The following is a 26,122-nucleotide window of genomic DNA, read 5'->3' as shown; positions in this document are numbered from 1 at the left end:
GAAGATCCGTCACTGAGGCAAACTGAAGGGACCCCAGAATCCTCTCTTGGAGTCGTCTGGAACTTACTTTGTCTTTGAGAAAGCGTTTGGTGTTCCTTGCAATCTCTAACCTCTTGGGTCTGGGAAGACACAGAGTATGAGATATAAGATCCCATTGCAGGCCGAGCCATTGGAACTTCGATTTTGGAAGAAGACGGGACTTCTTGAAGTTGATCTGGAAGCCTAGAGATTGAAGATAATGGATGACTTTGTGAGTGGCTTTTAGGCAATTTTGGGAGGTGTCTGACCAAATGAGCCAGTCGTCTAGATAGGCTACTACTTGAATCCCTTGATTCCTGAGTTCCTGAACAGCAACTTCTGCTAACTTTGTGAAGATCCTTGGGGCGATGTTGAGCCCGAAAGGCATCACCTTGAAGGAGTAACTTTTGTCCCCTAAGCGAAAGCCTAGGTACGGACGGAAGTGTCTCGCTATCGGGACGTGATAATAGGCGTCTGTAAGATCGATAGAGGTGGTGACGGCCCCACGGGGAAGTAAGGTCCGCACCTGCGAGACGGTAAGCATTCGAAACTTGTCGCATTGAATGGACAAGTTGAGAAGGGATAGGTCTAGAATCACTCTTCTCTTGTCTGAATCCTTCTTCGGGACACTGAACAGCCGACCTTGAAACTTCAGGTGTTTCGTTTCTTGTACGGCGTTCTTTTGTAAAAGATCCTGGACAAATTCGACCAGGTCCGGAGTGGAATGTTGACGAAATTTGTTCGGAGGAGGAGGTCCTTGAATCCAACTCCACCCCAGTCCCTTGGAGATGAAACTGAACGCCCAGGGACTGAACCTCCATTTGTTGCGGAAGGCATAAATTGTTCTGGTTAGAACCACGGTGGTAGCCTCTACCTCTACCATAACTCTGGGAAGAGCTATGAGCCTCATACGACTGGTTAAAGGCAGGAGAAGTGGCGGAGGCACCAGAAAGCTGGCTCTTAGGAAGCAGAACAGTGACATAGTCGTCCGAAGGAGCCTGGGAGGTGGAAGGCTGTGCCGGGGCAACAGGAGATGGGGAAAGAGGCAGCCGGAAAATGGGCGAACCAGTCTGCTGTTGCCTGAACTGGGTGGAAGTATATGGACGGAGCTTCTTCCTACCCCGGGCTTGGTAATTTGCAGGGTCAGATTTACGTTTAGGAGTCAAACCCCAACGGGTTTTAAGGCTCTGGTTGCTTCTAGTGGCCTCCGCCAAGACTTCCTCTACAAGGTCCTCAGGGAAGAGGTTTGAACCCCAACAGGAGGACCGGATCAGCTTATTAGGTTCATGCCTAATAGTCGCCTCTGCCAGGACATGTTTGCGACACTTGCGTTTAGCAGTAGCGAAGTCATACAGGTCGTAGTATAATGACTGCAACGTAGCCTTGTTGAGAGATTTAAAAATACTCTCAGTATCGTAAGTCAAGGCTATCGACTCCGTGGAAGTGGCCAGGTTCAGAGTACGGCCAACGCGTAGGCGAGAATCATACTCCTGTTTAATGAGGGATTCCGGGAGACGGGGAAGCCGCTCACTAAACATTACCGAAGCACAGTCTGCTGCTAGCTTTCCAGAGGTAAATGTGGTATGGACGAGTCACGGTGTTTTTGTCCATTAGGAACATTGTAAAAGAGCTCTTATAAGGCGTCAACATAGTGTTGGTGCAGCCGATGTCATTCAGGAATCTGGCCCACACAGATTGGGCCTGCTCTTTTGGGAAGATGACTGTCTCCTTGGGGACCTTGTCTAACCGAACCAAAGCTTCCTCGGTAAGCCTGGCATAACCATGAAATGGAAATGCCAGACCAGGAGGAAAGAATTCCAAGTCCTCTAGGGGACGAGTGCCAAGACCCTCCAAAGTTAACATTCCGTCTGAGAACGGGGAATGAAGAGCCATACGCCAAGGGTTGTTTTTGGCAAACTGCGGGAGCTTAGAGGCATCCGGGATGAGAGAGCTTTGGACCCGCTCCGGAGCACCTTGCTCTAATGCCCCAAGTCTCTGACCGATGTTAGAGAACATCGTGTCCATCTTAGACTGTATCTCTGATACAAACTTAGCCTGCATCTCCGACACGATGCGAAGCATGGCTGATTCGGAAAGGCCCGGGCTAGCAGCAGGTGTGGCGGAATGAACTCCCGGGTCGCGAGACTTAGAGGAGGAGCCAGAAGCCTTAGATGACAGGTTTGTATTCTGTTTAGAACCATGAGAAGCCTTATGAGGCTTATGAACTTTAGGTAAGGTTCTAGACTTATTCTTGGGGGGAACCGGGTGTGATCGTTGGGACGAATCACGGTCCCCAGAAAAACCATGGAAGGAAGAGCGATCAGAAGAAGAAGAAAGAGAGGGGCTGAGGATAGGAATCTCAGCGCCAGAAACACCTGCCTCACTTACCACCCTACCTGTATCTGGATCATCCAATAACATGGGTTCCACGTCAAGGTTCATGGAGGCAACATTGTCTTCTAGATCTCCGGGGGCGTCCGACGGATCCTGCTCTGGATCAATAAACCCCGCTATGGTGGCATCAATGTGGGCAATGATGGGAGCTGCAACATGCCTAGCCACAGCGGCTGAAGACTTGGCGTTGGGGTAAATCAGGGAACAGTAGTCCTCGGAGAGGACGTACGGCCGCTTGGACTTCACGTTCCGGGCAAAACCACCAACCCACACTTTCAGTGTGGCCCGAGCCGCAGACTTTTGCTCCGGGGATGCCTGAAATAATAGTGGGAATTATAAAAGGGCAGACTCCCAGTGGTCCTTCAAGACCATAGATATCTTACTAAATAGTGTATGTATGCCAAAAAAGGTAAGATAAATAAGAAGGCAACATAGCCAACGGGACTCACCGAGTCAGATCCAAGGGTGGTAACGAGGTCAAAACAGACCACACAGTTATCCGGGTGCCATACCACGACATCCTCCAGCTGCACACCGCAGAGGGCGTGAGACCGACAGACGGTATGGCCGCAAGGCTGATGTAGAACAGCTGCACAGGCTGTCGTCTGACAATGCACCATCTATAAAAAGAATAGTATATGAGAAACTGTAATTCTCTTAAGTAGGGGCGGGTCTTGAGGACCCGGCCTAAACATAAGTCTAGCTTAAGACTAAAGTAAATAGTATATGAGAAACTGTAATTCTCTTAAGTAGGGGCGGGTCCAGAGGACCCGGGCCTAACATAAGCCTAACACAAGATTAGGGCTTAACTGTAATATTCTTAAGTAGGGGCGGGTCCGGAGGACCCGGCCTAAACATAAGTCTAGCTTAAGACTAAAGTAAATAGTATATGAGAAACTGTAATTCTCTTAAGTAGGGGCGGGTCCGGAGGACCCGGCCTAAACATAAGTCTAGCTTAAGACTAAAGTAAATAGTATATGAGAAACTGTAATTCTCTTAAGTAGGGGCGGGTCCGGAGGACCCGGGCCTAACATAAGCCTAACACAAGATTAGGGCTTAACTGTAATATTCTTAAGTAGGGGCGGGTCCGGAGGACCCGGCCTAAACATAAGTCTAGCTTAAGACTAAAGTAAATAGTATATGAGAAACTGTAATTCTCTTAAGTAGGGGCGGGTCCTGAGGACCCGGCCTAAACATAAGTCTAGCTTAAGACTAAAGTAAATAGTATATGAGAAACTGTAATTCTCTTAAGTAGGGGCGGGTCCGGAGGACCCGGGCCTAACATAAGCCTAACACAAGATTAGGGCTTAACTGTAATATTCTTAAGTAGGGGCGGGTCCGGAGGACCCGGCCTAAACAAAAAGTCTAGCTTAAGACTAAAGTATAGCCATCCATTCCGGTCGAGCCGGGAGTATAAAAAAGGATGCAACAACAAAAATTTAAGACACAGGGTGTCTGATTTCCCGGGGCGAGGCTAAGCCCCGGGCCGGGAAATAAAAGTATCCAAAACCAATTCGTATAGGAACTCCGGGGTAGTGATCTGTCATATAATCATCATAGGAACTGTTATAAATTAAATAGGGGGGCGGAACTGTAGATAAGAACCGCCAACGGAACCCAGAGGGTTTCATATAACATAAACCAGTGTGATAAGTGAATATAAAATAGGGTGCACCGGGATCCAACTCTGTTGACCGGTGGCCAACCAGATTAGACAGAGCCGAACCCGCCGGGACACCCGGAGGACAAAGTCCATAAACACTGAACTACCCCCTCTACAAGGAGGGAAGGCAACGGTCCCCTAGGGAAGAGGGGGAGAGAAGCCTAGCCACCCACCTAGCGAGAGGGGGAGCATGGGGGAGAATCACGTGATACGGAGCAGCAGGGCTACCCACTGACGATCCCCAACCAGACAGATCAAACGGAGTAATAGCACAATATTCATTATAATAGTAATAGCGTTGATAATATAAAATAAACACATAAAAAATTTTTGGGCAAGGCATGCAACATAATAATTAAATCACAAAAGACACACCTGATGGCTTAAAAAATAACATTGCCGCCTAGCACGAAGGTCGGCAGCCATAACGATACGTAAATGATATCGGCCCAAAATTTGAACCACGAGGGTTCTAAACGCTAAATAATGAATATCCATAATAACAAATAAAATTTAATAATAAAAATAATACATATAGTAACACCGCGAGTGAAACTAAAAGCTCTCAAAACAGGAGTACCAACTGTAAATGGAATCAAGCAAGATCGGTATGAACGAAGAGAATACACTCCTATAATTCAAATATTAGACGATCTAGGTTGCTCAAAACACAGCAAAACACAGCTTGGTACTTAACTTAGACGGTGTCTCCAGGGAAACCGACGAAGAAGCCATAATCCAAAGAAAATAAGCGAAAAAACGAGAGCACAACAAAAAAGCGGGTTACACACAAGACATGCTAAAAGGAGTTGGGTTCTGAGCGGATGCATTGTTAGTAGTACCGAGTGAGGTTGAACGGCTCTCCTCTATTGGGGTTTCTGTCGTGGATGAATCTAAATAGTGCGGGACCTCTGGATTATACGCCCAATTTTATACCGACACCAATAGGTGAGCGAGCTAGTTAACCTAGCACTCCTTTACATTTTTTCTCTGGTATATTTAGCAGTAAATTACCTAAGAATAAGTGCTAAATGGAGCTTATTCACTGGGCGGCACAGGTTCGAGCCCAGAAATTAAATATTAATATTGACGGAGGTCACAGCAATTGCCTAAGAGAGGAAACTCAGATATGTGTCTTACCTATTTCCTTTCTTGCTTACTATCCTAAGCTATTGAATATAATAGTAAGTATTACTATTTGATAAGTATGCATTTATATCAATGATATAAACAACTCAATACTCATTTCACCTCTTCTTTCCTTACAGGAGGAGCTAATGGTGAAGTGTGCAGTCGTGTTCTGCAACCACAAGAGCAAGGACTTTTGTGGGCATACGATGTGTAGGTCTCATGCCCCCTGCTGCATCGTATCTGGATACCTGAGGTACTGGGTTCCGAAGAGTTGCTCCATCTGCTCGGCCCTGATGACCGAAGGCTTTGGAGAAGAGATCCCTGACACTACAGAGTCAAGGGATACAGCAAGAGAAACTCTTCGGAGGTGGGTAAGAGGGTTCCAGAAGAACTCTCCGGAATCTTACCTACCTAATGAATCTTTAAGGTGCCTTCTGTTCCCTAAGGTTCAATCCATTGCGGTTGTGCCCCAGGTACAGGTCAAGCCTCCCATCATCCAACTGACAGTGGACGCAGACATTAACAAGGCACTGGAAGGCACAGACATCCACCAAGAACGGATGTCGGAGGTGTCTAACAACACCGAAAAGGACCTCCTACAAGAAGACCTAAAAGAAGATGTGGTTCAACCACCTACGGAGAAAGATGGATCCATTTCAACGGTAACTGAGGACCCTCAGTTTACCGTGACGGCATATCAACCTGTGCTGTCAACCTCTTCAGCCCCAACTCCCCAACCGGATGCGCAGGTCGGCAGGATCGAAGCACTCCTAGAGTCAATCCAGCAGATGTTGGCAGTGTTCCGGAAGGAGCAGCAGGAGATAAAGTAAGACCTCAAAGAGACAAACCACCTTCCAGATGGTCCCTCAGCAGCTAGTAGCCCAATCACCTGTGTTTAACTCAGGATTTGCGAGGCACACAACTACCTTTCGACCCTACAAAGGTAGAGGCTCAAAAAGAGGCTCCTCAAGAAAGGGGTAGAGGAGGATGCGGTCACAGAAATAAGTCCTCAGGAACCTCTCAGCAATGAGAGGCTCCAAGTAGGAGGGAGACTGTTCCACTTTCGGAATTGTTGGACCTTTGATCCCTGGGCCCACAGCCTAATCAAGAATGGATTCGGTTGGAAATGGAACAAAATTCCCCTTTTCCAGAATTCTTCCAACACTCCACCCCCTTGTTGCAAGAACATACCTTAGTACTCTTGAATAAAAGAGTAATAAGAAAAGCGAAGTCCATCAAATTCCAGGGAAGGCTGTTTTGTGTTCCCATGAAGAACTCGGACAAACTCAGTCATTCTAGACTTGTCTCCACTCAACAAGTTCATCGAGAACAAGTTCCGGATGCTTACCTTACAACACATAAGGACCCTTTTACCAAAAGGGGCGTACATAGTCTCAATAGACCTGGCGGATGCTTACTAGCACCTACCAGTCAGCCGCCCCCTCTCCGCCTACCTAGGATTCAGGATACAGAAGAAAAATTATGTCTTCACAGCCACGCCCTTTGGGCTAAACATAGCCCCAAGGATATTCACAAAACTTGCGGATACAATCGACCAACAACTACGCTTAGAAGGAATTCAGGTAGTAGCATACCTGGACGATTGGCTGGTCTGGGCAGCATCCAAGACCACTTGTCTACAAGCAGCCAGAAAGGTGATCCAGTTCCAGGAACACCCAGGCTTCAAGATCAACCACAAGAAGTCTCACCTTTCTCCAGCTCAGAAGTTTCAATGGTTAGGAATCCATTGGAACTTACAGTCACACCGTCTCTCCATTCCACTGAAGAAGAGGAGAGAGATAGCAGGATCTATCAAGAGACTACTGAAACACGAGAGGATTTCAAGACGCCAACAGGAAAGATTATTGGGTTCTCTCCATTTCGCAGCAGTGACAGACCCAGTGCTAAAAGCACAGTTAAAGGATGCGTCAGGAGTCTGGAGAAGATACGCATCTAACGCTCGAAGAATCAACAAAGGTTGACACCGACCTGATTGCGCACGCTACTAAGGCCGTGGTCAACAGCCAAGAGCCTAGTATGAACAATTCCCTTACAACCACCTCAACCATCAGTGGTAATACACACAGATGCCTCCCTGGAAGGATGGGGAGGCCATTCGCAACAAAGGAAAGTGCAGGGGAATTGGTCGCACCAGTTAAAAACCTTTCACACCAACATCTTGGAGGCTATGGCAGTCTTCCTAACATTGAAGAAACTATCCCCTCGCAGGTCAGTCCACATCAGACTGGTCGTGGACAACGAGGTGATAGTAAGATGTCTAAACCGACAGGGCTCGAGATCACCTCACATCAATCACGTGATGTTAGCCATCTTCTACCTAGCAAGGAAGAGAAGATGGCACTTATCAGCAGTTCCCCTACAGGGGATCCACAATGTGACGGCGGATGCTCTATCCAGGCGAAAGCCGATAAAGACAGAATGGTCCCTAGACGCAGACTCATTCTCCTTCATCTCGGAAAATGTCCCAGATCGACTTCTTCGCAACGAGCGACAACAAGAAACTACCTCGTTATGTAGCCCCTTACGAGGACCCTTAAACAGAAGCAACAGACGCCATGTCTCTCGACTGGAACAGATGGAATCGAATCTATCTGTTCCCACCAACCAATCTCCTACTGAAAGTCCTCAACAAGCTAAGATCCTTCAGAGGAACAGCGGCAGTAGTGGCCCCCAAATGGCCCAGAAGCAATTGGTTTCCTCTTGTTCTAGAATTGAAACTGAAGCTGTTTCCTCTGCCGAACCCAGTCTTATCCTAACTGGTTCAGAAGTCGACTGTCTACGCTTCATCCTTGAGAACCAACAACCTACATCTCATGATTTTCTCGCCCTAGCAGCCAAGAAAAGGTTTGGGATCTGAAAAGACAAGATCGACTTCATCAAAGAATACGAGTCAAGTTTAACTAGGAGACAATATGAATCATCTTGGAAGAAGAGGGCTTCCTTTGTGAAAGCAAGGAAACCGACAGAAATAACAATAGATTTCTGTCTCTCTTTCTTCATCCACCTACACGAACAAGGCCTTGCTTCCACCACAATAACTGCGTGTAAGCCGGCTTTGACTAGACCTCTTCTTTACGCCTTTCAGGTGGACGTTTCAGGTGAAATCTTCAATAAGATACCAAAAGCATGCGCTAGACTCAAACCGTGGTCATTGGACAAAATCTTGCACTACGCTTCGAATATGAACAATGAGGACTGCAACCTAAAGGATCTGACACAGAAAGTGATATTTCTGTTTGCTATAGCCTCAGGGGCTAGAGTTAGTGAAATAGTGGCCTTATCCAGGAATGAAGGCCATATTCAGTTCACGGAAACGGGAGAACTGAATCTTTTCCCTGATCCTACGTTTCTCGCCAAAGACGAGCTGCCCACTAAAAGGTGGGGTCCTTGGAGAATCTGCCCTCTGAAGGAAGATGTCTCTCTATGTCCAGTAGAGTGTCTTAAGGTCTATCTTCGAAGAACTTCAGACTTCAAGGAGGGACAGCTCTTCCGAGGCAAAACCTCAGGATCAAATTTATTCCTAAAACAACTGAGGGCGAAACTCACCTACTTTATTCGCAGAGCGGATCCTGACAGTACACCCGCAGGTCATGATCCAAGAAAAGTTGCTTCTTCGTTGAACTTATTTCAACACATGGACTTTGATAGGCTCCGCTCATATACAGGGTGGAAATCATCCAGAGTCTTCTATAAACATTATGCATAGCAAGTGCACAAGATAAAACACTTTGTGGTGGCGGCAGGTAGTGTCATAAAACCTGTTGTCTAGTGCTGCGATGAACAGTGGACTGTTTTGGGACTCAACAGTGTATCGGGTGAATAGGTGTTAACACCCTCGAGTGTAATACCTTTTAGTGAAAATCACTATGGTGATCAATGGACTGTTCCATACAGGTGCAGAATCTAACCAATAACACCAGTGCCATGTGAACATTTGAACACAGTGTTGAAGCATATCCAACATCTAAGTATAACTAAGCAAAATTAACTTCACATTTATTGAGTGGCATTTAAACAAATGAATTAATATATGTATATTCTTCCCTTACAGATCAAAAATATATATATAACCATGATGTTGATATATGCAAGGCTAGATTCCTTCTCATAATACATTATTATTATTTTGTTTTGCTTATGAAAATAAAAAATAAAAATGTATCTGCGTCTTCTTTTATCCTCAGTATTAAAATAAAAGATTCCAGAGTTTTTCTATTTTCCTTATATAGATATCTCGATGGTAATGATTTCAAAAGTACAACTAGGTAATCTCAAAAGAAGTTTCCCCTATGTCATTACGGAAATACAAACTTTGAATCCTTATAGTCGAAGTCGACAATTTCCCTGCAGGGGGAAGGAAGCCCTAAGCTAGTTCCAAGCTTAGTGGATATGACAAACAACGGTAATGTCATATATAAAGGTCTAGGAGACCATATAAGGAACTCATTCAAAGTAAAGGTACTTATACAAACCCACAGATATAGTACTTTCAAGTTAATTCTCTGGTAAGTTTCCATCAAGACAACATGGCCGAGCCCAAAAAACGTATTTTGAGCAAAGTGGAAAATCTAATTTTGGGTGAGATAGCCATGTCGTCCTGATGGACCCACCTTTCTTTCTTAAAATGACCCCACCCGAAACTACTCTATATGTGGATATTCCTGCTTAAATGCAACTAGGAATGATGGGCCATAGTAGTAGTAAAGGGAGGGGTCCACCGGGTACCTTAATAACGGCTACCCTTTCGTTCGCCACTCTTCCCCCTCAAAGAGTTAAATCTATTCGGGGTGAAGATTGCTATGTGTCGTATCAAAAAATACGTACCCTGATATTATGCGATATCCTTAAAGATATATTAAGGATACTCGCGCCAGGAGTTAGAATTCTGGAGACCTATGGTTAATTCTCTGGGAGTATCACTGTAGCAAATATCCCTTAGAAAGCTACCGAAAGGAACCTTCCATCAGGACGACATGGCTATCTCACCCAAAAATACATTTTTCACTTTGCTCAAAATCTGTTATATATATATATATATATATATATATATATATATATATATATATATGCATATATATATATATATATATATATATATATATATATATATATATATATATATATATATATATATATATATATATATATACATGTAATGGGTAGATACAATACTTTTTCTGGGTCGACCTGTGGCGGCCAGTGAAAAGGAGTCCTTCTAATATACCTTTTCTGATAAAACTTCCAATTATACCAGAGAAAAATAAAAGCATGGAATGCAGAGGTTACTACCCTCGCGCGAGCACCTTGTGGGTGTCGTGTATAAAGCAAAGGCGCGTGAAAGCCACTATTCACAGGCTGTCTTCCATTTAGTTAATTCCTTCGTCAAAGGGATGGGCCGATACAGAGGCACCAGCCAATCTACCAGAGTCCCGCCACCCACGCCCCGACGCGAGCGCCATCTGAAGAACATCCTTCTTTTTGGACTGCTCGAATTGTGTGTAATTTGTTGTGCTCTCGGCGTGTTTTCACACTTGTGGAATTATTTCGTCATGACCGAAGCTCCATCTTCACCCATTCCAATGTTAAGTACCATAGTTTGTTTTGACAGCTTTTGTAGTACCGGGCTTTTGTCTTCTAACCAGTATAGTCTGTTTTATCATTACCGTCTGGGCCCGTCCGTCGGCGGCCATTGTTTGTTCCCTTTCTTGCTGGGAGTTCATCTTAGTCTTGCCCGTTTGGTACTCTGTCACTTAGGTTCTTGGTTAAGTCCCTGGCCTTATGCCTTTTGAACCATCATTATTATTATCGTTATTATTCCCATGGTACTTTTTGCAGCAAGTCCAGTCTGCGAACAAGATTAGCGTTCTAGCTTTATTGTAGTTTAGTACCCGCCCCACCGGGGCGTTCGTCAGTCGACTATTTCCCTTTAATTTTAGGTTTTAGTAGACGCTATTCTTCGTTCGTAGTCTTATTTTGATGTTACAATTTTATTATTATACGTTTATAATAGTGTTGTGTGCTTATTAAGTCCTGATTGTGTAACCAAGGGAGCGAGAGATTGGGGTTCCCGTTTTCTGTTCTCAGTCACGAGTTACCCCTTTCTCTCGTTTTCTTTCTTAACTCAGGTGGGTGAGCGGATTTCCCGTTTTCCGTTTTGTGCGTTCAACGGGTTCTCCCTCCCTCACCCCTCCCTCTACGAGTGTATGATAGCTTACGAGTTACTTAGTTTTTGGTTACTTTTCAATAGTTAGCGTTATTTATTAAGTCCCGAGTTCCGTCCTCTCCCCGTTACGGCTTGGGAGTAGTTCTGAACATTTTTCCACTCCGCCTTGAGTTCTACTCCGCCATGAGGGATTCTCAATGACTGGAACTATTGTTATATATATATATTGTTTACTTACAACCCTCTGAGATGGGCTTCATATTGTTTAGATACGACCCTCCGGTGGCCCTTACTCCGGTCTCAGGCCACGGCCATATCCACACAAATATCCATTGTTATTACAATTGAGTTATTATTCACATAGAATTATTCAGGACCTTTCATCGACCTCCAGCTTCACCGGAGATCGTCAATACGCTTTGCTATCATATTAGCCTTAGCCTTTAGCTACGGCTTGTGTTTTATAAATTTCACAATTGAATTATTATTCACAATTGAATTATTCAGGACCTCTCATCGACCTCCGGCTTCACCGGAGATCGCCCATACACTTCACACTTATATTAGCCTTGCCTTTAGCTACGGCTTGTGTTTTATATTTATTTTACGGGCCTGTCACTGCTTCCCCGACCCTCAGAGGTCGGCAGATTGCTTTAGATTATTTATTCTTATTTCATTATTATCACTTTTAAAATGATACAGCCCCATTGCCATTGCTGGTGCTTTTATATTTAATGTGTTTTGATATGGAGCTCCGGCTCTCACTGAATTCCCTTAAGCACCAATATTGCATTAAACTAAGATCTGTTAGTAGGGTTTTTAACCCCTTACCAGAGTTTCAAGGAACATCAAGACTTATGTCTCCTTTCTTTTACAGAAGGTCCGTTGTACTGCCCAAGGATGCCCTGCCTCGTTCAACGACCCTGTTGGGTCCCACGCACACTGCGCCATCCCCTTTATCCGGGAACCGGGACAAGCCCCGTATATGGTCTGGTTCCCGGATTTGTGCTCGCTCTGTTAAGAGTTGTCCTCAACACTACTGAACGATGATGTAAGTGGGTTTTCCTTTTGTTCCTTATTTATCTTTGGCAGACAGTAATTTGGCCATTAATATGACATACACGGTATAATTTGGAGAGCAATCCCCCTCCTGCATCACTAATCACTACAAATCTTTCAGGCCGATGATGATTCTCTTCGGTCAGCAAGGGCTACTCTTCGTCCTTGGGTGTCGGGCTTCGGCAGGAATGCCCCGTCTGGTGCACCCTATCTCCTCGATGGAGACATGGCCTCCCATCTCTTCCCAGGCTCGACTACTGCAGCAGTTTCTCCTGGAGTTGCTGCCCCCTTAATTGAAGACGTCAGAGCAACCATTTCCGCGGAGGACGAACCCCTCGTACCGCTGGACGTGGCAGATCTAGATATAGACGTAGAACCCATGAACGAGCAGGTAAGTGGTGCCGAGTTGGTGGAAACCCTTTTCTCTCCTACTCCTTCTTCTACCTCTTCCTTTCTCGGTTTTGATAAGCCTAAGGCTTCTCCTCTGGATCCCTCTGTCCCCGTACGACCCAAGGTGAAGCCACTTCGCACTTATAAGTCCTCAGCTTTGCCAGTATCAACGTCACCGGTCCCCGGACCCTCGACAGCTCCTGATATTCATATTGCTCCCCGTAAAACCACGACTCCTAAGAAGTCCAAGTCTACCAAATCCAAGACACCACCAACGGGTGGCTTTCAGGTACCCTGGGGCGATGTCTTCCCCATCAAACTGGTCAGGGATATCGTCAGAGAACAAATTCAACATCAGTCTGGGGCGATGACAGAGATTAAGGATATGGTGGCTACTCTGATCCGCTCCGGAACTCAGCTTCCTCCTCCTTCCGCCCCAGACGCATTGAAGCTACCTCCCTTCGATAAAAACAATCCTTGGCGGTTTGCCTTGCATGCCCCATTCTTAGATGGTTCCCTAACTCTGGAGGGCATAGGCACCTGCCCTCTAGAGGACCTGGAGTTCCACCCCCCGGGGCTAGAATTCCCATTCAATGGCTTCGTACGTTTAAAGGAACATGCATTGGTCCATATGGACAAGGTACCGAAGGAAACAGTGATATTTCCGAAAGAGCAGGCCCAGGCTATCTGGGCCAGAACTCTATCAGAGTGGGGGTGTATTAACTCCAAGCTCACCCCACACAAAGGTGCCTACACTATTTTTACGACAGCGGCCTCCATCTCTTTGCCGCTCATAGACAAAATCACAGAGCTGACAATACAGCCCATCAAGGAAGGCTCTTCCATGCCGGCTCTCAAGGAAACGGACCCCACCTCATTGCTTATTCCGGGTACCTCTGCAACCTGGGATGACGCGTCTTCTACCTTCACAGTGGGGAAGCTAGACCCGGACTGTGCCTCTACTCTTTTCTCTGAGAAGCTCCCCAGATTACTAGAGAGTCTTCTCAAAACTGAGTTCGAGACCCGTAATAGACTAGCTAGGTCCCTCCATTCCATCACCTCCATAGAGTCTCTAGCATCGGTTTACCCAGAGGAAACGCTGTTCAGAGTCGCCACAAAGAACCAGCTGCTGTCCTACCAAATAGACCTCCATGACTTCTGGTCGGCTCGAGTTAGTTGCGGGAAGTTCGTTCTGTCTCAGGCCTCCATCAGACATGAACCGAACAGGCTGATAGCGTCCTCCTGCTGGGGTAAGAACCTCTTCCCTCAGAACGAAGTTGATAAGGTTCTTCAGGACGCGGCGAGGGCAAACCAAAATTTGCAAGTAAGGTGGGGTCTCTCAGCCAAAAGGAGGATCGAATCCCAGAAACAGACGTTCTTCAAGAAGAAGCAGAGGTTTATTCCTTACAAGACAGTCCGGGGTAACTCGTCGCCACAGTCTGCCTCTGCTTCGACTTCTCAACAACCGGCTCCCCCTCAGCAAGTAGTCTACCTCACTGCTCCCCCTGGTACACAGCCCAACCCCTCTTGGATGTCCTCCCCTGCATACAACCCTACCTACGAATCCTCCGGTTCCTTTCGTGGACACCAGAGAGGAAGCTTCAGAGGTAGAGGACAGTTCCGCCAACGAGGCGGACCTAAAGCAAGGGGTGCCCGTGGAGGGAGGGGACCTAGGTTCACTTCCTCCCAATGATGTGATGCCGGTAAGAGGGAGACTTTATCACTTCCGAGACCATTGGCCCTTCAGTCCATGGGCTCACAGCATAATATCCAAGGGCTTGGGTTGGAAATGGTCACAGGGATCTCCTCCTCCACCAGTGACCTTCTTCCAGAGACCTACTCCCATCCTGGAAGAGTACACCACAGAGTTACTCAAGAAGAAAGCGATCAAACAGGTTCGATCCCTGAAATTCCAAGGCCGCCTGTTTACAGTCCCGAAGAAAGACTCGTCGGCTTTGAGGGTAGTTCTGGACTTGTCGAAACTAAACTCTTACATCCTTTGCGACAAGTTCCGTATGCTGACTATCTCTCAGGTACGGACCTTACTTCCCCGTGGGGCCATCACCACCTCTATCGATCTTACCGACGCCTATTATCATGTCCCAGTAGCTCGAAACTTCTCTCCTTACCTAGGCTTCCGTCTCGGCAAGAAAGCCTTTGCATTCAAAGTCATGCCCTTCGGTCTCAGCATTGCCCCCAGGATATTCACGAAACAACTCAGAAACCAAGGGATACAGATCATCGCCTATCTGGACGATTGGCTCATTTGGGCCCAGTCGACCCAGGAATGCAACAGAGCTACGTCGAAGGTAATTCACTTTCTCGCCAAACTGGGCTTCCAAGTCAATCTCCGAAAGTCTCGCCTACAACCATCAAGCCACTTCGAATGGTTAGGCATCCGGTGGGACCTTTCAAAGCAAAGGCTCTCCCTTCCTCCCAAGAAGGTAAGGGAGATAGCTTCCAAGGTCAGGAACTTTCTCAAATACAAACAGGTGTCCAGAAGAGCTTTAGAACGAATCCTTGGCCTTCTCCAATTTGCCTCACTGACCGATCTCCTATTAAAAGCCAAACTCAAAGACATCAATCGAGTTTGGAGAAAGAGAGCGACAATACCTTTAAGAGACAAGATCTCGAAGATCCCCTCTGTCTTGAAAATGAGACTACGACCATGGTCCGAACGGAGGAACCTCTCCAAATCGGTTGCTCTACAGTTCCCCTCTCCACAAGTGACAATTCATACCGACGCGTCTCTGAGTGGATGGGGGGGTTACTCCCAACATCAGATGTTTCAGGGCTCTTGGTCACCCGCCAAGAAGCAGTTCCATATCAATGTTCTCGAAGCCATGACGGTGTTCTTGACCCTGAAGAGAATCTCTCCTCCGAGGTCGACCCACATCAGAGTAGTCTCAGACAGCACAGCAGTAGTCCACTGCCTCAACAGAGGGGGATCCAAGTCACCCAACCTGAATCAGATCCTGGTCACTATCTTCTCCTTGGCAGTCGACAAAGACTGGTTCCTGTCAGCAACTCACCTAGCAAGAGCCCAGAATGTGATAGCAGACTCATTATCCAGGACAAAACCACTGGAATCAGAATGGTCCCTGGACATACACTCCTTCCGGTGGATACTCAGGCTGGTTCCAGGTCTCCAGGTAGATCTATTCGCGACCCAACTCAATCACAAACTCCCATGTTATGTGACCCCGAACCTGGACCCTCAGGCTTATGCCATGGACGCATTAACCCTGGATTGGAAGCATTGGCAGAAGATCTACTTATTCCCTCCAGTGAATCTTCTACTGAAAGTCTTACACAAACTCCGCTCCTTCCACGGGGCAGTGGCTTTAGTGGTACCTCACTGGCCAAAGAGCAGTTGGTTTCCTCTCCTCGAGTTGAAACTCCGTCCCTTCCGGATCCCATTCCCCAAACTGACCCAAGTGGTCCAAACTCGGACTGTGTCAGATTCCTCAAGGATAGCCAAAACCCTAACTTTGTGGATTTCATGAAGTTTGCGGCTCGTAAGGATGCAAACATCGACCTGGATAATGTCCTCTTCATAGAATCAGACAAAAGGGACTCTACGATTCGCCAATATGATTCGGCAGTTAAGAAACTAGCAGATTTCTTAAAGAATTCAGACCATTTGGTTATGACTCCTAATTTAGCCATCTCCTTCTTTAGGTCCATATTTGACAAAGGCCTAGCAGCTAGCACTATAACCACCATTAAGTCAGCTTTGAAGAAAGTCTTCCTGGTTGTCTTTAACATTAACCTGGCGGATTCTTATTTCTCGTCTATTCCAAAAGCATGTGCTAGGCTTCGACCTTCGGTTCGCCCACAAAAGGTCTCTTGGTCTCTAAATGATGTCCTCAAACTTGCCTCCGACACGGACAACGAATCCTGCTCCTATATCACTCTTCTTAGGAAGACTTTATTTCTAACAGCTTTGGCCTCAGGTGCTAGAATCTCAGAACTAGCAGCTCTCTCACGAAACTCAGAAAACATAGATTTCCTCCCTTCAGGTGAAGTACTTCTTTCTCCCGACAGGGCGTTCCTAGCTAAAAATGAAGACCCCCAAAATAGGTGGTCCCCTTGGAAGATTATTCCTCTTCTCCAAGATACTTCTCTATGTCCAGTCACTACTCTCAGGGCCTTTTTAGCCAGGACTGCTACCCGATCGTCTGGCCCCTTGTTTATCAGAGAACAAGGAGGTACCATTTCCATACAGGGTATTAGGCAACAGATCCTATACTTCATTAAACAAGCCAATCCGGGATCATTTCCCCATGCTCTTGATATCCGGTCAGTAGCTACCTCCATCAATTATTTCCAAAATATGGACTTTGATGACCTTAAAAAGTACACAGGCCCTTAAATACCCAACGGTTGCAGCTGGGAGCCGTATCTCTCCCCAGTGATCTCTAGTTCTTCCTTTCATCCATCTTTTTTCTTCTCCCTCCTACCCGCCACTCGCACCACGATGCCGCTTCCTTGGTGGTTCGTTAGTCCTAGTTTATTACATATTAGGTTAAGAGGATTTTAACTTTTAATTTGTTTACCGTAATTTAGTGTTGGGATATTCTTAGCCATGTCAGTTTTGTTGCTTATTGTGCTCTGATACTCGGAGGTTTCCTTGTTATCATGTTTGTTTAGCCTTACGCTCACTATGTCCTGTGACTAGTTTATGATTAATGCTTACTTACCTTAATATAATATATGGTTCTCCTTACATTGTGTTTTTTCTCTCCTCTCATTACTAATTATTATTGAGCTTGGAAGGCATTCTCTGGTACATTTTCACCGGCCGCCACAGGTCGACCCAGAAAATGGATTTTGACGAAGGAAAAATCTATTTCTGGGGAGAGACCTGTGGCGCCCGGTGAAACCCTTCCCTATTCTTTTGCACGATCCCACCCTTTCCTTTCCAAGCCATCATGTCCAATACAGAAGGATGTTGTTCAGATGGCGCTCGCGTCGGGGCGTGGGTGGCGGGACTCTGGTAGATTGGCTGGTGCCTCTGTATCGGCCCATCCCTTTGACGAAGGAATTAACTAAATGGAAGACAGCCTGTGAATAGTGGCTTTCACGCGCCTTTGCTTTATACACGACACCCACAAGGTGCTCGCGCGAGGGTAGTAACCTCGGCATTCCATGCTTTTATCTTTCTCTGGTATAATTGGAAGTTTTATCAGAAAAGGTATATTAGAAGGACTCCTTTTCACCGGGCGCCACAGGTCTCTCCCCAGAAATAGATTTTTCCTTCGTCAAAATCCCTTTAAAGGATATGTTTTAAAACACAAAAATATCTATTCTCAAAGTGTGAGCAGCGAGGCGAGACGAGATCCGACTACCGTATTGTTTGGTCAAACCTGTCATCCCTTCACTGTCGTCACTATTTTAAAAGTAAAACAAGCCTCGACGAGAGCGCCTGCTGCAATAAGGGGACTGTCCTGTTTTGACGAAGATGTTATCGTCTTAATTAGTAGAGTCAGGATATTTTGAAAAACCAAGCCTGAGGGAAATCCTTGTTTATGATATATGTCATCATGGAAGGACACATGCTGCCTTTTTGTTACGACTTAACACGTGGTCCAGATTGCATCACAAATTTCTTCTAGAAGCTTCCATGGCATGATCAAAGAGGGCGTTTTTTGAGGAAGCCAATAGATGCAGAATTGTTAAAAAGAACGCCTTCTATGGAAATGACCACTGCCCACTGTACTTAACTTCGCCCACACATGGCTACACAGTATAAACTTCAAGAAGTGATTGTCCAAGGGAGATAGGACAGGACATAAGACAAGAGAGGAACCATGTCTGAAGCAGATGAGGTCCAATTCCTAATGAGATAAGAAACAGAGAAGACAAGAAGTCTGACAGAGCCAGATTTTAACCTTCCCTTCAGACAACAATAGCCTATCTTCAAAATCCTGTTATGGCCGAGAAGAAGAGACAAATTGAAGCAGTCAGCCCTTCCTGCTTGTGTTGAGAAGTAGCCAACACTGCCTGCAGCCTGCCTTAGTTCAACAGTATCATCGAATTCTTGGAAGAAGACCTCTGATGTCCCATCTTGATGCCACCCTTTCTGTGACGTCTTCGAATCCGGTCATCGTGTCAGTTGTATCGGAACTTCAGCCGTCCTTCTGCAACGTTCTCATGCTTGAAGTCTCCGTACCAGTATCGTCTCAGCAGTTGCAGAAAACTATTTCTTAAGTATTTCTACCTTACTGACTGTTCCATTTTTCTATTGATGTTTGATTGATTTGATTTGTCAGTTAAAGTAAAAGATTTAGTGACGGTTTTCTTTGTAGGAGTTTGTGAATAAACATGTTGTGTTTTTTCGTGAGTTTCTTTTTGTATGTATTTCCCATATTTTAATGGTGGTTGTTGGAAGCATTTATCTTAATCATTAAAACAACCTGTGACGATTTTAAGATCGTAACAATTGGCGACCTTGCCAGGATTTTCAACAATGTAACCAATTGAAACAGGGAGAATTTAGAAAGAAGCAAAATGAGTGATATTACGAAAGATTTGCTATCTTCAGGTAAATTTCTTGGTCTAGATGGCGATGCTCTCTGTGAATATGTTTTTAAGAGAGAACAGGAAATGTATGAGAGAGATGAAAGAGCAGCAGAAAGAGAAGAAAATGAGAGGCAGCGAGAAGAAAATAAGAGACAGCATACGCATGAGTTTAAGGCAAAATCTTCACAATAGTCCGCCAGGTAGCAGACCAGGAAGTAATACGTCAGGTAGCAGACGGGGTGGTAATTCATCATTGAACGATGATTCTGATAATTTAGGTATGGGTGCAGTGTTGAAATTAATTCCAAAATTTGATGAGGAAGATGTAACGAAATATTTCATGTCTTTTGAATAGTTAATGAACAGAGTAGGTTGTCCCAAAATCAAGTGGACTTGAAATTTACAGTCAGTCTTAAGTGATAGGGCACTTTCTGTGTATAGTTGTATGTCTGAGGATGAAAGTGAGTACTATGATATTGTTAAAGAAACTGTTCTTAGTGTATACAGGTTAGTACCAGAGGCATACCATAAGAAATTCAGAAGTTTGAAAAGGGATGAGAGCAGTAATATTATTATTATTATTATTACTAGCCAAGCTACAACTCTAGTTGGAAAAGCAAGATGCTATAAGCCCAAGGGCTCCAATAGGGAAAAATAGCTCTGTGAGGAAAGGAAATAAGGAAATAAATAAAAGATGAGAATAAATTAACAATAAATCATTCTAAAAAAAATAACAACGCCAAAACAGATATGCCATATATAAACTATTAACCACTTCAAAAACAGATATATCATATATAAACTATAAAAAGACTCATGTCAGCCTGGTCAACATGAAAACATTTGCTCCAACTTTGAACTTTTGAAGTTTTACTGATTCAACTACCCGAATAGGAAGATCATTCCACAACTTGGTAACAGATGGAATAAAACTTCTAGAGTACTGTGTAGTATTGAGCCTCATAATGGAGAAGGCCTGGGTATTAGAATTAACTAACTGCCTGCTTAGTATTACGAACAGGATAGAATTGTCTAGGGAGATCTGAATGTAAAGGATGGTCAGAGTTATGAAAAATCTTATGCAACATGCATAATGAACTAATTGAACGACGGTGCCAAAGATTAATATCTAGATCAGGAATAAGAAATTTAATAGACCGTAAGTTTCCGTCCAACAAATTAAGACGAGAATAAGCAGCTGAACACCAGACAGGAGAACAATACTCAAAACAAGGTAGAATGAAAGAATTAAAACACTTCTTCTGAATAGATTGATCACCGAAAATCTTGTAAGACTTTCTCAATAAGCCAATTTTTTGTGCAATTGAAGAAGACACAGACCTAATGTGTTTCTCAAAAGTAAATTTGCTGTCGAGAATCACACCTAAAATTTCAAAAGAGTCATACAAATTTAAAGAAACATTATCAATACTGAGATCCGGATGTTGAGGAGCCACCGTCCTTGACCTACTTACAATCATACTTTGAGTTTTGTTAGGATTCAACTTCATACTACATAATTTTTACTGTGCACTAATTTTAGCTAAATCTTTATTAAGGGATTCACCAACCCCAGATCTACATTCAGGGGATGGAACTGATATAAAGAGAGTAGCATCATCTGCATATGCAACAAGCTTGTTTTCTAGGCCAAACCACATGTCATGTGTATATAGTATGAAAAGTAATGGGCCAAGAACACTACCCTGTGGAACACCGGATATCACATTCCTATACTCATTATGGTGCCCATCAACAACAACTCTTTGAGATCTATTACTTAAAAAATCAATAATAATGCTAAATAAAAGACCCACCCACTCCCAACTGTTTCAGTTTGAAAACAAGGGCCTCATGATTAACACGGTCAAAGGCAGCACTAAAATCAAGGACAATCATACGAACTTCCTGACTACTTGTGTAGAATACGGAAAGAAGTTAGAAAGATCATTTTGTGATTGGTTAACTTTCGCTGAAGTTCATAGTTTTGATAATCTCAAGAACTTAGTTTTGTTAGAAAAGTTTAAGTGATAGTAAGAAGAATAATCCTTCTTCTAGTAAGATGCTACATAGGAGAGGAAGTTTTAGCAATAGTAATACAGGGAAATATGATTATCATTATTATTGTTATACATGTGGAAAACCATGTCATACTGCCAGGTTTTGTAAGAGCAAATGGGAAGGTAGTAGTTCAGAGATAATTTGTTATCGATGTAATTAGAAAGCGCATATAGCAAGGAATTGTATAGTAGAGGAGGAGAATTTCAAGAAACTAGTGCCTTTATTTAATAATCTTTCGTCAAGCAGAAATGACATTATGAAATAAAATAGGAAATTTTACGGAGAATTTTTGCCTGAAGGTGTAGTTTCTTTGCTTGAAGGACAGAATTCGAGAGAAGTTATCTTGCTTAGGGACACCGGAGCAGCCATTTCCCTTATTAGGAAAGAGAGTGTGCCATCAAGGGCAAAAATCAGTATGAAAGAAAAAGTTATGTACAGGGTAGGTGGTTTCCAAATACTTGCGTTGTTTGTCCTTTGTTGAAGATGAACTTGAAAAGTCAGGGAGTGTCAAGAGATGTAAAAATTACAAATCTGTAGCTAATTTGTATTTTTCCTAGCTATACAAACCTTAGCTATTTAATAGGGGTATTACTTTCGGCGTAGCTGAAATGACGAGCCAATAATTTTTAACGAGGGTTTACTACCCACACCATTAGTTAGCAGGGGTAGGGGAGGGTAGCTTGCTACCTCGCCCCCTCTCACACACCTTGGCTTGAGCTCACTTTCCTTGGAGGTAGGACTTCCAAGGGGATAGGGCTGGCGGGCAAGTTTGGTTAAATAGCTAAGGTTTGTATAGTTAGGAAAAATACAAATTATCTACGAATTGGTCATTTGTTCCGTAACTGGAATACAAACCACGCTATCTAATAGGGGTGATTCACCCATTAGGAAGGGTGGACGTCCGGGCCAGTCTGGCTTTTGGCTTTGCCCGGGGGCTCCTTATTTGAGTGTGTAAGGACTCAAGAAATAAGGAGTCCTTGCACCTCGCTAAAACCTTGCTATGCAAGGTCTGCTGCCTACACAAGATGTGTGTGAAGGTATGAAGAAGTGTGACTCGTCCTAGAAAGTTGTTCTGAAGTTCTTTAGATGGAAACTTGTAGACTAGGACTTTCCCAATACCACCTCGTCAGGGTATGGGGATGTAACTGTATTAATATTAATACGAGGAACACAAGGGAGCATGGTTTACTTGCAGTGGTTTGAGGTCAGCTATGCAGAGAACCCAGGATGCTGCTTTCCCCAAGAGAGGGGATGATGAAGAAAAGAATAAGGGCCAGTCAAACCTTTTCATTCATGCAGACTAAGACTGGGTAACAATGCCCTCAACCTCCTGCTACTTGTCCAATAAGGAGCTTGAGGTTTTAAACCAGCCGTTGTGCAGCCCCCACAGGACCGACAGAGAAAGTATGGAGTCTCCTGTGGGTCACGTCTTGCAGGTAGTGGGATGTGAATGTGGTTTGACGTTTCCACAACCCAGCTGAAGAGCCTGCGTCACTGACAAATTTCTTTTGAAGGCCAGGGACGTAGCTATGCCACTGACATCATGTGCTCTGGGGTGACATGACGGAGGAGGGTCTGGATTCAGTGCCAGATCAATGACCCTGCGAATCCATGCACAGATGGTGTTCTTTCTGACCTTCCTCTTAGTCCTTCCTGCGCTGGCAAATAGTGCTGGCACACGAGGACGGGCTTCGGCTGTTCTTTTGAGGTACAGCCTCAAGCTCCTTACTGGGCATAATAAGAAATGGTCTGGGTCATCTGTTACAGTACGGAGATTAGAAATCCGGAAGGAGTTGAATCGAGGATCCGCTACTCCCGGATTCTGAGTCTTAGCAATAAACTCAGGGACGAAGCTGAACGATACCTCCCCCATCCCCTTGAATGGGCGATGTCATATGAGAGACTATGAAGTTCGCTGACTCGCTTGGCCGAGACCAAAGCTAGCAGGAACACCGTCTTCCAGGTTAGGTGGCAATCTGATGCCTGGTGTAATGGTTAATAGGGAGGTCTCTTAAGAGACCTGAGAACTCGAACCACGTTCCATGGGGAAGGTCTCACTTCCGGCTGAGGGCAGGTAAGTTCATAACTCCATATGAGTGGAGAAAGTTCTAGCGATGAAGAAATGTAATTTCCTTTCAGCCTGAAGGCGAGGCTTAAGGCTGAGCGATAACCTTTCACTGCCGAGACTGATAGCCGCATTTCTTCACGCAAATACACGAGGAACACCGCTATTGCTGGAATAGTGGCATCGAGTGGAGAGATACCCCTTCCACGACACCAACCACAAAATTTTCCACTTTGCCTGGTAGACTGCTGCTGATGACTTTCGCAGGTGTCCAGACATCCTGGTTGCAAATTGTTGCGAAAATCCTCTCTCAGAGAGGAGATGCTGGATAGTCTCCAGGCGTGAAGTCGTAGTGAGCCTACGGCTTTGTGGAAGATGTTGGCGTGTGGTTGTTTGAGTAGATTGTGTCGTGAAGGGAGTTCTCTTGGCGGCTCCGTTAGGAGTTGCAGAAGGTCCGGGAACCACTCGGCGTGATGCCATAGCGGAGCTATGAGGGTCATTGAAAGATTGACCGATGTTCTGGTCTTGTTGAGTACCCTCCTCATCAGACAGAAAGGGGGAAAGGCGTAAACGTCGATGTTGTCCCACCGTTGTTGGAAAGCATCTTGCCAGAGAGCCTTGGGGTCTGGGACTGGGGAACAGTACAGCGGGAGCCTTTAGTTCAGGGGCGTTGCAAAGAGGTCCACAGTTGGAGAACCCCACAAAGTCAGGACTTTGTTGGCTACTACATGATCCAAAGACCACTCGGTACTCACTATCTGAGATGCTCTGCGCAGGTTGTCGGCGAGCACATTCCTCTTGCCCGGAATGAAGCGTGCCGATAGTATATCGAGTGCATTTCGGCCCATCTCAGTATCTCTACTGCTAGATGGGATAGTTGCTGCGAAAAAGCACCTCGTTGTTTGTTAATGTAGGCCACTACTGTGGTGTTGTCGCTCATCACCACCACAGAGTGACTTGCCAGGTACTGTTGGAACTGTTGAAGGGCTAGAAAGACAGCTTTCATCTCTAGGAGATTTATGTGGAGGTACTTTTCTGACTCTGACCAGAGGCTTGAGGTTGTGTGGTGCAGCATGAGGGGCCCCCACCCTTTTTTTGAAGCGTCCGAAAACAGCATCAAATCCGGGGGGAGGACGAGAAGATCCACTCCTTTTCGTAGGTTCTCGTCTGCCACCCACCACTGGAGATCCGTCAGTTACGCAGGTCCCATGGGGATCTGGATGTCCGGGAGTCCTACGCTTGATTCCACAGGGACTTGAGTCGCCACCAGAGGGATCTCCTCCTGAGGCGACCATTGGGAACTTGACGGGCCAGCGACGAAAGGTGACCGAGGAGACGTAACCACGACTGGGCTGGAAGTTCTTCTCGTCTGAGAAAAGGTCTTGCGACATTCCTCAGCCTTGCTATCCTATCGTCTGATGGGAAGGCTTTGTGGAGAGTGGTGTCTATAATCATGCCTAAGTATACCAGTCTTTGAGTGGGAAGCAGGGAAGACTTCTCGAGATTTACCATGATCCCCAGATCTTGGCAAAGTCTCAGAAGTTTGTCTCGGTGTTGAAGAAGGGTTGACACCGAGTCTGCTAGGATTAGCCAGTCGTCCAGATAACGGAGGAGACGGATGCTAATCCTGTGTGCCCAAGATGATACTAGAGTGAACACTCTGGTGAAGACTTGTGGTGCTGTGGAAAGACCGAAGCACAGCACCTTAAACTGATATATTCTGTTGTCTAGGCTGAATCTTAAGTACTTCCTTGAAGACGGATGAACTAGGATCTGGAAGTGCGCGTCCTTTAGGTCCAGTGTGCACATGAAGTCTTGCAGTCTTACTGCTAGTCTGACCATGTCTGCCGTCTCCATGCTGAAAGGAGTTTGTTTGACAAATTTGTTCTGAGCTGAGAGGTCAATGACTGGTCTCCAGCCTCCAGACGCCTTCTTTACAAGAAAGAGTCGACTGAAGAAGCCTGGGGATCTGTCGAGGACCTTTTGGAGAGCAGCCCTTCTTCAACAGAGTCTGGACTTCTGCCCGAAGGGGCTTGCCCCATTGCCGATCCCATGGCAAGGAAGATCAATGACACTGGATTTGTCATCAGGGGAGGTAGAGATGTTATGAACGGGACGCGATATCCTAGACTGATCACGGAGATTTTCCAGGAATCGACCCCAAGTTGCTTCCACTTGTTTGAGTAACTTTGTAGGCATCTCCCCACTGGTAGAAATGCAGGGGGACTGCCTATCCTAGCGTTTGCGGCCTTCGCTGCTCCCTCTAGGATTTTTGTCTCCCCTGGAGGACTTTTTGCCTTTCCTTTATTTGGCAGGAAAGTCTTAGACACCAAAGTCTTCGCTGCTGTTGTCGTCGTAATGGTCTTGACTGGACGGGACTGCTGTGGTGCTGGAGGCTTATAGGGCTTGGATGTTAAAGCCCTATGAAGGAGGGAGTCTAGATGAGACTTCCTATATCTCTCAGCGGCATGTTCCACATCCTTAGGCTCGAAAAGAACAGACCCCTCTATGGAGGAATGTCTGAACCAATTGATTTTGGAGCTAGGGACCTTCTGATGGAGTCTCTCAGCTACTGCATCCCGACATTTCCGGATGGTATTTGCCGACAAGTTTGAGACTTGGTGAGCCAGAA

General features: G+C 45.4%; 1 protein-coding gene across 2 annotated transcripts in view; it reads right to left on the bottom strand.

Annotated features, from left to right (window-relative positions):
* LOC137625779 (DNA repair protein RAD51 homolog 3-like) overlaps window positions 1-26,122 on the bottom strand; it is a 487,355-nt gene that overhangs the window by 187,060 nt on the left and 274,173 nt on the right. The gene's annotated exons all lie outside the window — the stretch shown is intronic.

Source organism: Palaemon carinicauda, chromosome 2, assembly GCF_036898095.1.
Source record: "Palaemon carinicauda isolate YSFRI2023 chromosome 2, ASM3689809v2, whole genome shotgun sequence".
NCBI lineage: Eukaryota > Metazoa > Arthropoda > Malacostraca > Decapoda > Palaemonidae > Palaemon > Palaemon carinicauda.
Note: the sequence above shows the minus strand (reverse complement) of the source record. Positions and strands in the feature narration are given on the sequence as shown.